Source organism: Amphiura filiformis, chromosome 4, assembly GCF_039555335.1.
Source record: "Amphiura filiformis chromosome 4, Afil_fr2py, whole genome shotgun sequence".
Taxonomy (NCBI): Eukaryota; Metazoa; Echinodermata; class Ophiuroidea; order Amphilepidida; family Amphiuridae; genus Amphiura; species Amphiura filiformis.
The window spans coordinates 51,960,498-51,972,862 of NC_092631.1; the positions used below are offsets into that span (position 1 = coordinate 51,960,498).

Consider the following 12,365-nt stretch of genomic DNA (forward strand, 5'->3'; position numbering starts at 1 on the left):
GAAAAAAATAGAAAATAATAGAATTGGACCACACAGGGACTCGAACCCGTACTAGTTGACCAGCTCAAATCTATTACATAGTCGAGAAGCGTATTAGTCCAGCGCGCTAATCGATTGCGCCACAGAGGCAGCTTACGAAAACTGAGGGTCTCAAACCGACTATGATATTCAATCATGTCAATTGTGCATACAGGCTGTTATGATAAACAAGCGCATTACCCCGCAAAGTCGGACGCATCGATGACGAAAAAACACGGTTTTTGCAAAAGTAGCTTCAATTTGGAATGAAAAGCAAATGGTAGAGTAATCGACTGAATGTTGAGAAATAATGTTGGTAGTTAGATGTCAAAATTAACTTAAGATTAACAATCAAGATATCGATAATGCAAAAAAGCAGTGTTTTCTCAAGCAAGATTCTCGAAAATGTTCCCCCAAAACGGGCTTGCATAAAGGTTGTATTCATATGTACCTCAAGTTGGTGCTACATGTTTCTCATTTTGCTAGTCTCTCCAACATCAATATAAAGATCGGTGATGCTGAAGTAATTCCATCTGCTACCATCAGGAATCTGGGAGTTGTTTTTGATGCTACGATAAACATGTCTAACCATATAACATCTATTTGTAAAACCGTTAACTTTCTTTTGTGGAACTTGTCCAGAATTCGTAGGTTTGTCACCGAAGATGCATCCAGTAATGCCATGCGGGCACTAGTGTTATCCAAGCTTGATTATGCCAACGCCCTTCTGTCTGGATGTAGAAGCAAAGACGTTGCTCGCTTACAAAGACTACAAAACCGTGCTGCCCGCAGTCCGCCATTACTGGGTCCCGTCTGCACAAAACTGGTGTTGTTACTGCCCAATTGGGTGGATTAGATCCGCTTAAAAATTGATGTCGAATTGTATTGTGTTGTAAACTTTCATCATTCTTTTGTCTACGTGTAACACTGGTGATGAAATGCAGTTTAATATCCCCGCCAAGGCCACATCATTTCACATTTTAGGTGGAATAGACCCAAGGGGGGACCCAGCTATGGCGGCTATTGCGTGAAATTGGATTGGTCTATACCAGAACACCGATTTCCCAAATGCGATTATAGGGGTGTTATAGGATTTTATGTAGAAAACGGAATTATACCCGCTTTTGAAAGGGAGAAGACCGAAAACCGATCTGAAAACGCCCTTTAGAGGCCTCTTGGTCCCGAAACGGAGAGAAGGAAAAGAAAGCCTCAAGTTGAAGTGGAAGAATTACACATGCCACTCGACAAACTCGCAAAGCATCCAATTACATTATATTTCCGAAGATTAGTTTTTATTAATCTTTTTTTTTTCATACACGACATAAATTGAATCCTTACAGTAAACAAAAGTTTCCGAAATGTTTTAGCATGATATACCATCCAATTTGTCGATGGAACGTCGTTTCCCCATTATGTATACAGAGCGCTTCGCTATGACCAGTAGCAGCCACTTTTAGTATTTATTGAAAAGCCTGCTTCTTCCAAATGCAACATTGAATCCTCTTGACATAGCCTTTTGAAACTACACCAGAATTGGTAGTCTTGATCTTTTGCATGATAAATCTACAAATGCGGATCTTGAGCTACATTGTGATCGACGGTCTTGACCAATTGTTGGGCAAAATATATTGACACACCCTGTATAACAAAGCTATTTAATTATTGATTACTTGCCACGAATTTACATAACAAGGCAGTTACGTTTATAAGTTTTGGAATAAAAAACACTAAACTCGGTAATAAGTTGGGGCTAAAGAAATATGGAATGCCACTATGCTGCTTTTGTATTCAATATATTGGTCTCAATATTATGATCCTGTAGGATTCTAAGAAGTACATGTAATACTTTTATAATTATAAATTAACATTTCAGATAATGATTTGATACGAACCGGAGTAAATATGAACTGGAATAAGTTGTATCATTATTCTAAACCCGTATCAAATTATAAAATGACAGCGATTTGTACACTGCAAAAACCCGAGACTAAAAATCGTTTCAGGCAAAACGTTAACTGTCTATGGTTTGAACGCTTTGTCCTCGATTTGTAAACGCGTGTAAAATCTAAACACCAACTTCAAACAATTGTTTAATATCTAAACATAAGGCATCAAATTCCTAAACATGTTTAGCATTCAAACAGGTTTACAAATTGAGGAAAAGGTGGCGTCCTAGAAGTGTTTTATCTCTAAGACAGGTTTTTGGAGTGTACTTTATCTTCAAGTTTAAAACTAAATTTACATACATTTTTTTTGACGGCAGAATCTACACTCTTGAAATTACGGGGTCAAAATATGCACCGACTAAAAATAAATTCACCGTTTCATTGCAAACAACCCATTTTTGTATCTAGTCCAATTTGACCCCGCATGGGGTCAAAAAGAACACCAAAAGGGTAATTTTTTGACCCTGCAAGCGACCGTCAACTATGCACCGAATAAAAAAGGGTCCAATTTGACCCCATATATTTTTAAGTGTGTAGCAGAGATATCGTTCAGTAAACGTTTTGAAACAATCCGCAATAAACAAATGAACTCATTTGCAATTTATCAAGATATTTATCAGCTGTGTTCCGAACTTCTGACAGGAATTCTGATGACCCATGTTCCCGCCATATTCTGCTTGCCAATCATTATTCTAACAGTTTTAAAGTTTTAAATAGTTATTTCTTTAGTTGATCTTGCAGCATTATATTCGATATCCGACCTGAAAAGATAAAAAGATAAAATACAATTAATAAGTTTGTAAACATTGCGTTTATTGTTCATTTTAATAGGCAAAAAATATATATACTGCGCCAAAAAACCAAAAAAGTATCCTTACACTTTTCAAAACTGAACAATTGGGGTAAATTTGTTTTTTATTAGATGCGCTACACCGCGTCATCATCCCTATATCTTCGTGTCAAAAATTGCCGTGATAGTACCGCGAATCCTCTCGTTTTTCAATAGCTACGCATGGCGATTTTGTTCGAGATATAGGCCGAGCGACTCGGGCTAAGCATAGTACGACTATCATACGACTATCATATGAGATACCACCAAGTTCTATTCTACACATTATTACGATTTGCGCATGCTCTAGTATCCCATATGGTGTTGCTATTACAAATTGCAAAGTTGCAAGCATTTGATTAGGCAAATGTCCAGTTTTAAAAGTGACAAACTGGCTATATTCCAAACTCCACGGACTAGACATCTGGTTTGAGAGTGGTGAATGGCTAATTTATGCGTGCGTTTACTATTAAAACAAAAGGTACAAAAGAAAACAAACTAAAGAACCGACAAAAAAATGAAAGTCATGAAAATTGCATAAGTAAAAACTGAAATAAAACCTGCTATAAATCTTCATTGTGTCGTCTCTTTGAAGCGCTTGTTGGAATCATAGGCGTAGATCCCTGGGGGATAAATCCCCCAATATTTTGTCGGGGGGTGGCCCATACAATCATCCCCCCAATGTCGACGCCTGTATGTGGGTTTCCGACCAAATTAACCTAATATTTGGCCATTTTAGCCTAAAAAGTGCACATTTCACGCGCCTCTCGCGCATGTATTGCCCTTTTACACCATATTTCACCAGTTTAGCTTCAATATGGCAAATATTTTCGCGCGGTCCAAGCGCATTTGTACCACAACCTTATTTTGTTGGCAAAAGGTGCGGGATTCACTATAATTTTTTTCCAGCCCCCACCCCCCCCCCCCCCCCCCATGTCAAAAAGAAATCTACGCCACTGGTTGGAATCCTTTTGCGCCTTGTATATAGGCCAGTTTGTCACTTTTAAAACTGGACCTTGTCTATTCAATTGCTTGTAACTTTACTTCTCGAGGTTACATTGGATTCAGTGATAATGTGCAAGATTAGATAGTGCATTTTTCCCATTATTCATCAGTTTTGAAATTGTAATTATTTTTCCAAGTGCAAGGATACTTTTTTGCGCAGTAGGCCTATACATTTAAAGGGGCATGATCCAATTGTTTCATATTCTGATACATCGAGACCTCTCATTAAAACAACACGTTTCCAGTTGTATTTCTCCTGTGGTTTTGATATGAGAAGCAAAAATGTGTATAACAATGCCCCATAGGATAGTATACACTTCTGGTGTTGTTACCACAATTAACGAAACCCATCTGTGGCAGTCGTAGGCGTAGATACCGGGGAGGGGGATAGTCCATACAATCACCCCCAACCCCCCCCCACCCACCGCAATGTTGACACCTGTATGTGGGTTTTGACCAAATTTAGCCATTTCAACCCCCAAATTGCCAATTTTAGCGGGCTTCGCGCGCATTTGTAACATCAACTTATTCTGTCGCCAAAAGGTGATGGCTTCCCTCTACTTTTTTCAACCTCATCCCCCAATGCCACTGATCTGGCTTTAAATGAGAAAAATAGGCCCATGTGCTTTCTTCCGATGTCAAAATCGTTTTAGGTTTTAAAACATTTTATAAATGATATATCCATTAGGGTTATGTTTTTATGACACATTTCATAGCGATACCCAATTCTAATGTTTGTCCAAGAGACATCTAAAATGTGAATGTCAGCCGAGTCTGTGTAAGGTAGATTTAACCTCATTGGCATTGAAATAAAATGAGCACCCAAAGTGTTATTGTCCTTGGTCTTGTTTTAAGGAGAAGAAACATTTGTTGTAATTTTCATTTCCCCTTTACTTTAAAGATGTTTATTCTCTATCAAAAATATACAAATTTGTAGACGGGCTTTTCAATGAAATATCCAGTAAGTTGGACATATTGGGATTATTGAGTCGAGTGAGATATGAAGGACTTAAAAGTAATGTTAGAAAGTTTGTTTGAACAGAAAAAAGAAAGAAATTAAAATCGCAAAATCAACCTTATTTAAGTTTAAGTCGGTTTCAAAGCTGGTGCCTTTATCGTGTAATTGTGTGCTCTCATTCAAAATACATGGTACCTCGTGGACAAATAATGAAATTGGGTATCGCAGCAAAAGGACTCATAAAAATTAAACGGTAGTTGAGATTCACTTCATTTTTTCACAGGTGATTTTTGAGAATGGTATTTATGAAAACTTTCAATAATGGGAAAGTTCAACTTGGTTCGTGCATAAATAACGATTCTTTGCTCTATTGCACCTTTTTTGACTCGCCCTGTAGAAATGTAGAAATGATGTTACTTACCAAACTGATACAGTATATACAACGGAGGACAGAGGGAGGTAGTTTAACAAGTGCATGAGCCAGGTGCACACTTGCAGTCAGCCCCACACGCGCAGTTTGGACATGCTGAATCTGAAAATAGTAAAGTAAAATAATATAATATAATATAATTAATAAATAACAATAATAATTATAATACTAATAGTACAAAGTTTCATTAAATCTTGGTACAATTACCGAATAGGGTGCAACTTGCTAGACTTGAGTCCTTATACTAATTTGACCTCAAATGACCCAGTTAAGGTTGGTCTGAACCCTGGAATTCTGGAAACTTTCGGGCCTTATAACTGCGAAAATCTGGTTTTTTATGATTTTTTTGAAAATTCAGCATTTAAGAAGCATTTAGAAGTTAGTCGAAATTAAAAAAAATGAAAAAAAACACGGCTCCTAGATATTTTTATCTAGTTTTTAAAATTTAATTTAAAAAAAAAATTTTTTTACGTTGCACGAAAAAAAAAGTGGGCCAAAAAACGTTTTTTGGGATTTTGGGCCAAAAATGAGCATTTTGGCCCAAATTTGACCTCACAGATGAACTTATCAAGTCTTTGCCATTCTAAATATGTATACATTTTTATATACTTTAGACCAACAATTTAGCAGTTATGATGCCCGAAAGTTTCCATAATTCCAGGGTTCAGACCAACCTTAATTAACAGTTACGGAGTAAATCACAATATGAACTAGACCGTGTTCATAGAACACGACCTAGCCGTGGGGTGCCGGGATATTTCGGGTCATAAAATATTTGTAACATGTCGATATACTTTGGATGTTTAACATTTTATGCTAATTAGCTAATTTGCATATAACTTGAGACGGAAAGGTCGAATCACAAAACTAACACCATGCTCATTCTCCGATAAAGCGTTCAAGTTTGGTCTCGGTAATTGCAAAATTCCAACCACGAAGAATTCATGAAAATCATTCAGAATTGTAAACTTTAATAGTTTCAGAGCACAAAACAATGCATGGGTGATTTTTCAACAATACTTTATTTTTGAGCAATATTACTTGTACGCATTGGTGGTAACGTATCAGTGGTAACGTATCTGTGAAGCCCTTTCACACTTTTGTCTTAATCGTGCAAGTGTAAAAACTTACCGACTTAATACTCATACTTGATCAGTCATCACCCAATGTACTAAAGTCTGGTATGGTATTTGGCTTCATTTATTACAGCGTTTTTTCCGAGGGGAGTAGAATTTAGGTAACGTATCTGTGACGACATGAACGTAACGTCAGGATTTTTTGCCATTATAGACCTGATTTTTTTTATACTTGAAACCATTGTGTTATGTACCACATATATAATATAACTATGGAGCCTGCTTGATCCATCACATATGAGAACATTCATATAGCTAGTTATTTTGACAGATTGCTATCCATTAGAAATATGGTAACGTATCTGTGAACAATATTGGCGACAGTCTCAAAGACCTGTTGGAATAATTTAATAACCTGCGTTGTGATGTTTTATACTTTATAATTAGGGCATGATACCAGCTAATACAAAGTACCTATAATCCATTATTATGCGCGCATGTATAGCGAACAGGGACACATTATACGGATCGCACCTTGGCTGGCGACATGGAGGAAAACAATGGATATGCATAATCAGCTTTATTGTTTTATACTTTCTAGGCATGTTACAACCTCTAGCCTCACACATTTTAGAAAGCAACTCCTAAGTATTAGTTATATTAATAAAAGTCATTTCTTTCTGACGAAACAAGTCTGAATACGACTTGAAACTATGGGCGACACAAATTTGGCCTTTTGGACACTTTATCGGAGAATGTGCCACCAGTCTGAAATTTCCCACATTTTGGTACCAAGGTCGATATACTTTGGAAATGACCCCTTAATGACCTTTGATCCCAATTCTGTGAACACCCTATAGATACTGAATATGACCGATGCAAGTGGCGTCATCGTACTATGTAATTTGTGGCAGAAGAAACATTTTAAAGGTATTTGGTTATATACCGGAAATGACCCCTTCAGGCCGTTTACTATAAAAATAACACTTACTTGAACATGCCCCACATCCTTTGCAGTCCCCTTCTTTACAACAGCTTCCATCTTCACAGCATGCCTTCCCTGCACAGGCACATGGCTTACCATCTGTAAAGGGACATGAAATTACAATCGATTAAAATCTGGTGAGAAATGCAATAATTATTGGTACCCCTAGAGTGGCGAATTTTCACAATGAGCTACAATGGGACTGTCAAAAATTGCTTTCCCCTTTAGCAGTGCCAAAGAATCTTCCCCCTTTTTTTTGATGTACCAACAAATCTTTGCCCCCCCCCCCCTTTTTTTTTTAAACATGCCAGATTTTTTAGGGGGAAATATTGCCCCACCGCCTTTGGATTAAGCTTCGTAAGCTTCGTTATCCCGAAGGGTCGTTATTCCGAAGGTTCATTACTCCAAATTTACAGTAAGGTTCATTACTCCGAAGGTGTATTATTCCGAAGGGTCATTACCTCGAATTTACAACAAGGTTCGTTCTTCCGAAGGCTCATTACTCTGTGAAGGTGTATTATTCCGAAGGGTCATTACCTCGAATTTATAAGATTTGTTATTCCAAAGGGTCATCGCTCTGAATTTACGTTAAGGGTCTTTATTCCGAAGGACCGTTATTCCAAAATTCGGAGTACCAACCCATCAGAATAACGAACCTAAAATGACTCTTCGGAATAACGAGCCTCATTTTAAATTTGGAGTAACGACCCTTCGGAATAACGACCCTTCGGAATAACGACCCCTCGGAATAACGACCCCTCGGAATAACGACCCTCGGAATAACGACCCTTCGGAATAACGACCCTTCGGAATAACGACCCTTCGGAATAACGACCCTTCGGAATAACGACCCTTCGGAATAACGACCCTTCGGAATAACGACCCTTCGGAATAACGACCCTTCGGAATAACGACCCTTCGGAATAACGAAATAGATGTAGAGAGCGTAGGTGCGCTATTCGACCTGCCAATTTAGTGCCAAAATGGCTTGGAAGGTGGCAATGCATTCATAAATCCCGTATACTGGTATTGCGCTTCACACTCAGAACGCTAGTTAATCAATGGTTATTGTTACATTGTATACAGTGTTCACTCAGTCATTTAAGGTTTTGCATTTCTCAAAAAATAACTACATAGGCCTACTGGTAACAAAATCCAACTATATACTTCACTGAAGTTTCAGTGATTCAAGATAAGTGGTTCATTATATATATGTTAAGAAATGAGGTTACAGTGTAGTAGCTGGATTCCTTGCCCCTATAATAGCTTATAATATACATAACTTTTGTTGCCAGTGTGTTATTATTTTGCGAGACAAATGCAAAAATAGTCAAATTTATCAAAGGGTGTAGTACCACCTTAACACTCCTCCCTACGTCAAAAATAATGACGTACCCATAAATTGTAAGTGCAAATACAACCCCTAACTATTGCTCAATATATACCATAACTTATTTACAAGTAATTTATTCAATAATAATAATAAGTTGAGTTTCTTTTCTCCATCAATAATTAAAACAAACAATACAGAGTTATACAAGAAACCTTGTTACCGGATGATAACCTTATGATAATGATCTAATTTAAATCCCAATGATTCCAGAAGTCCACAATGACATGGATTAAATAATTCATTAACATTCCAAAATTTTTCAAAATCCAAACATACTTTTGATTCCAAATTCAAATCCCAAATATTTTCAAAGTACAAATATGATCTTTGTTGAATAATCAACTATAAAATATTTCAAGTCCAAACGTGAATTTTGATGAAAAATTGTAAACACCCAAGATAATTTTTTTTTTAATCTTCAGTAAATATCAGCAGAAAACCCAAAATGCACGATATTGAATTTTTTTAATCCTGGCGTTTAAATATTAGGCGTGAAATTTTGTCTTCCAGCGAAATAGTTTTCAGGCCTTGTGGTACTACACCGCATGATAAATAATTTGTGCGACTAATGTTGCATTTTTCTCAAAAAATAACTACACACTGGTAACAAACGTTATATATATATTATATATTATAGGGGCAACGACGAATCCAATTACTTTCACTGAAATTTTAGTGATTTAAGACAAGTGGTTCATTATAACGTACATCTAGCGGTAGGCGTACCACTTGTCTTGAGTCACTGAAATTCCAGTGTAGTAACTGGATTCCTTACATAACCTTTGTTACCAGTGTGTAGCAGAGATGTGTAGGGCCTTAATTGTTTGAGAAAAATGCAAAAATCAAATTTATCAAGGGGTGTAGTACCACCTTAACTTCGCCCGTGAGTTATTTTTTGTGTCAACTTTTTAGCTTTTCAAAGTAAAACATATAGTTTGCTAATGAAAGATTTTTCTTAACTTTCTAAGACTAAAGTACATCATACCGCACTTTATCATAATCATTCTAGTTTTGTCGGCATTTCCGTTTTGATTGCCCCAATTTTCAATTCCGAGTGCGACTGACAATTTTGTCAAAATCGACAATGAATATAAGATGGATGATTTTGCATGCAACAAAATAAATATCGATTTATTTCTGCTGGTTGCATTCGAAATGAAGCAAGTTGGACATTATTTTGACAGTTTGCAATTGAAAAATGATGAAATCAAAACGGATATTCTGACAAAACTACAATATATAGGCCCACACGATGTGTCAACAGAGTCGGGAAAAATCTTTCTTTAGCGAACTTTATTAGTTTGAAACAGTTTGAAACGCTAAAAATGTAATCCTCAAAAACGCTCATGACCGAAGTTTAGGTGTGTAAAAATCAAAAATCTTACCGTAAAAGACAATTTTTTAATTTTTTAATTTTTTTAACCAGGATTTTTTTAAAGCACGTTTTTATCTGCAGACATTGCAGAAAAAAATAACTTATTTGACCGAGAAAATTAATTTCAAAGCAAAAAGGTCTAGATCTATCTCTGAATTACGTTCATTTCAACATGTATCGATCACTTTTAGCACGCCTATGCATATCAAGAGGATGGTCAGTAGCGTTCTTGAGTTTAGTAATCCAAAGAAGTTTATATGACGAGATGCGAGATGGCCGGTAAACTGAAGCAAGATCATGAATATGGCGACACCACCCTTAGGCCGTGTAAAATTAATATTTTGGTTCTCGTCCCTCCCTCCTCAATTTCTGGGATTTGTCAGATTTTTTTTTTTTTTATAGATTTTTTCATTTTTTTTTAGACTTTGGAATGATTTATGAAATCTTCATACATATAAATAAGTTTATTAGAGAACAAGCATCACTTCCAAATCTTTTGTGGTACTCTAGGGGTTTATCCTCAGAATCTCACATTTGAAAAAAAAAAGGGCCTCATCGTTTCCTCGAGCACTGTTGGAGAAGACCGAAAACTACTGACAATGCTAATTTTACATTGAAAAAAAAAAAACCAAAACATTAATTTTATACGGCCTTATTACCACACGATCATGCAGTAAATAAATATTTTTGTTCTGGGACCGATTATTCGGACTACCTTATTACGTCATTAAAAATTCACATCCAAATCGCGGAAAATTAAATTTAAAAAATGTTAAAATGCGCACTGAAGACACCGGGTTTCTCATAAAAAAAAAGACGTACAAATTTCAGAAAGTTAAATAATTGCGCCACTATTTGTTTAAAAAAAACACAAAATTACACGAGTAATAGGCCTACATGCTGAAAATCGCTGGGCGGGAACATCAACAAAAATTATCTCAAACAACCTTCATTAAAAAGTTATAACTGAAATTTTAGAAAATAAAAAGAAAATAGGCCTATACAACTAAAAATGCGAGAATGACGAATCATCGTAATAATGCAACATAATTATTATTTTACCAACAAAATTACTTACCAACACAGCATACGCACTTGAAAGGCATGGTAGATAGTTCGTAACAAAATAATTCAGCGATAAAGAAAACTAGCAATACACTTGCAAAGTGTAAATAACTTGTACGACGAGTCGACGATGAGTAAGATCAGTGGCGTAAATGACACGATTCACGGGGTTTCCTCATTTTATATATAGTTTACCTGAAACTGTGGTACCGTATGCAGTGATTTGTGGTACCGTGTGTAATCGGTTGCAGTATTTGTTATGTAAGAATATATTTCCATTTCCATGTAAGAATGGGGTTCATTGAACTATTATGTAAGAATGGGGTTGAAGATCTAAGACACTTTAGGCCGAGTAAAAAAAACCAAAGACAAACAAAAAAACATGTTTAGCGTCCTCTCCCGCTTCCTTTTTGAAGATTCTTAAATTTTCTGGTTATTTTCTAAAATTTCAGTTATAACTTTTTAATGAAGGTTGTTTAAGATGAGAAGTTCTAGCCTTACAAATGTACATGTATAAGAAGCACTTTAAATCAGGAAGCACTCCATTCTATAATAGTCTGCATTGTGTGTTTTCTCAGTCTTCAATCATTTTGTTGAATGTAATTTTATAAATCAAATCAAAAAGATACAAAGTGGCTTCACTTTAGTTATGTGTCATTTTAGTTATGATTAATGTAATTTATTTATTTTCTATAAGTGCATGTCAAAATATGGGGTACATTGTTCAATACTATAGGCCTACATTAGTAAATATATATAAATTATGCCCATATTATAGCTAGCCCCTAAAAACTTTATTTTCCATCGGATTTTTCCTTTGAAAAGACAAAACTGATGTTTACAATAGCAATAGGCCTAATTTCATCAATAACATTTTGAGTCATTTTTATCCATAAAACGATACAGGATAAGATAGATAATTACTTTGACTTCAATATGGTCCATATAAATGGAGATTTGGATTCTACAACATTATTAGATCTGTTATCAAGTTAATTCAAACATAACTTTGGCAACACTCACTCGCGGCAAACTCCCGGGACCATATTTTCTTTTCCTTACAAATCGAATAGCAATACTTTAAAATATTTTCACCACAAAAAGTAAAATAAAATAATTCATACCATTAGAAGACAACTTTAATCTTTTGTGTACACAAATCCCATCTGTGAAACATATGCCAGCCCCTATGGGCTTGCGAAAAAGGCTCCTACTCCTCCTTCCTTATTTGTCAAAAACCTGGACGCTAAACATATACTTTTTTTATTCGGCCTTATGTTTGTTT

General features: G+C 35.9%; 1 long non-coding RNA gene across 1 annotated transcript; it reads right to left on the bottom strand.

Annotated features, from left to right (window-relative positions):
• Positions 1-1,288: 1,288 nt before the first annotated feature.
• LOC140151048 (uncharacterized) lies at positions 1,289-11,249 on the bottom strand. Its single transcript, XR_011858886.1, has 4 exons — positions 11,094-11,249; positions 7,254-7,346; positions 5,178-5,288; positions 1,289-2,725 (listed from the first exon to the last, which is right to left on the bottom strand). It is a non-coding gene; the product is annotated as an uncharacterized lncRNA (long non-coding RNA).
• Between the last annotated feature and the right edge of the window lie 1,116 nt (positions 11,250-12,365).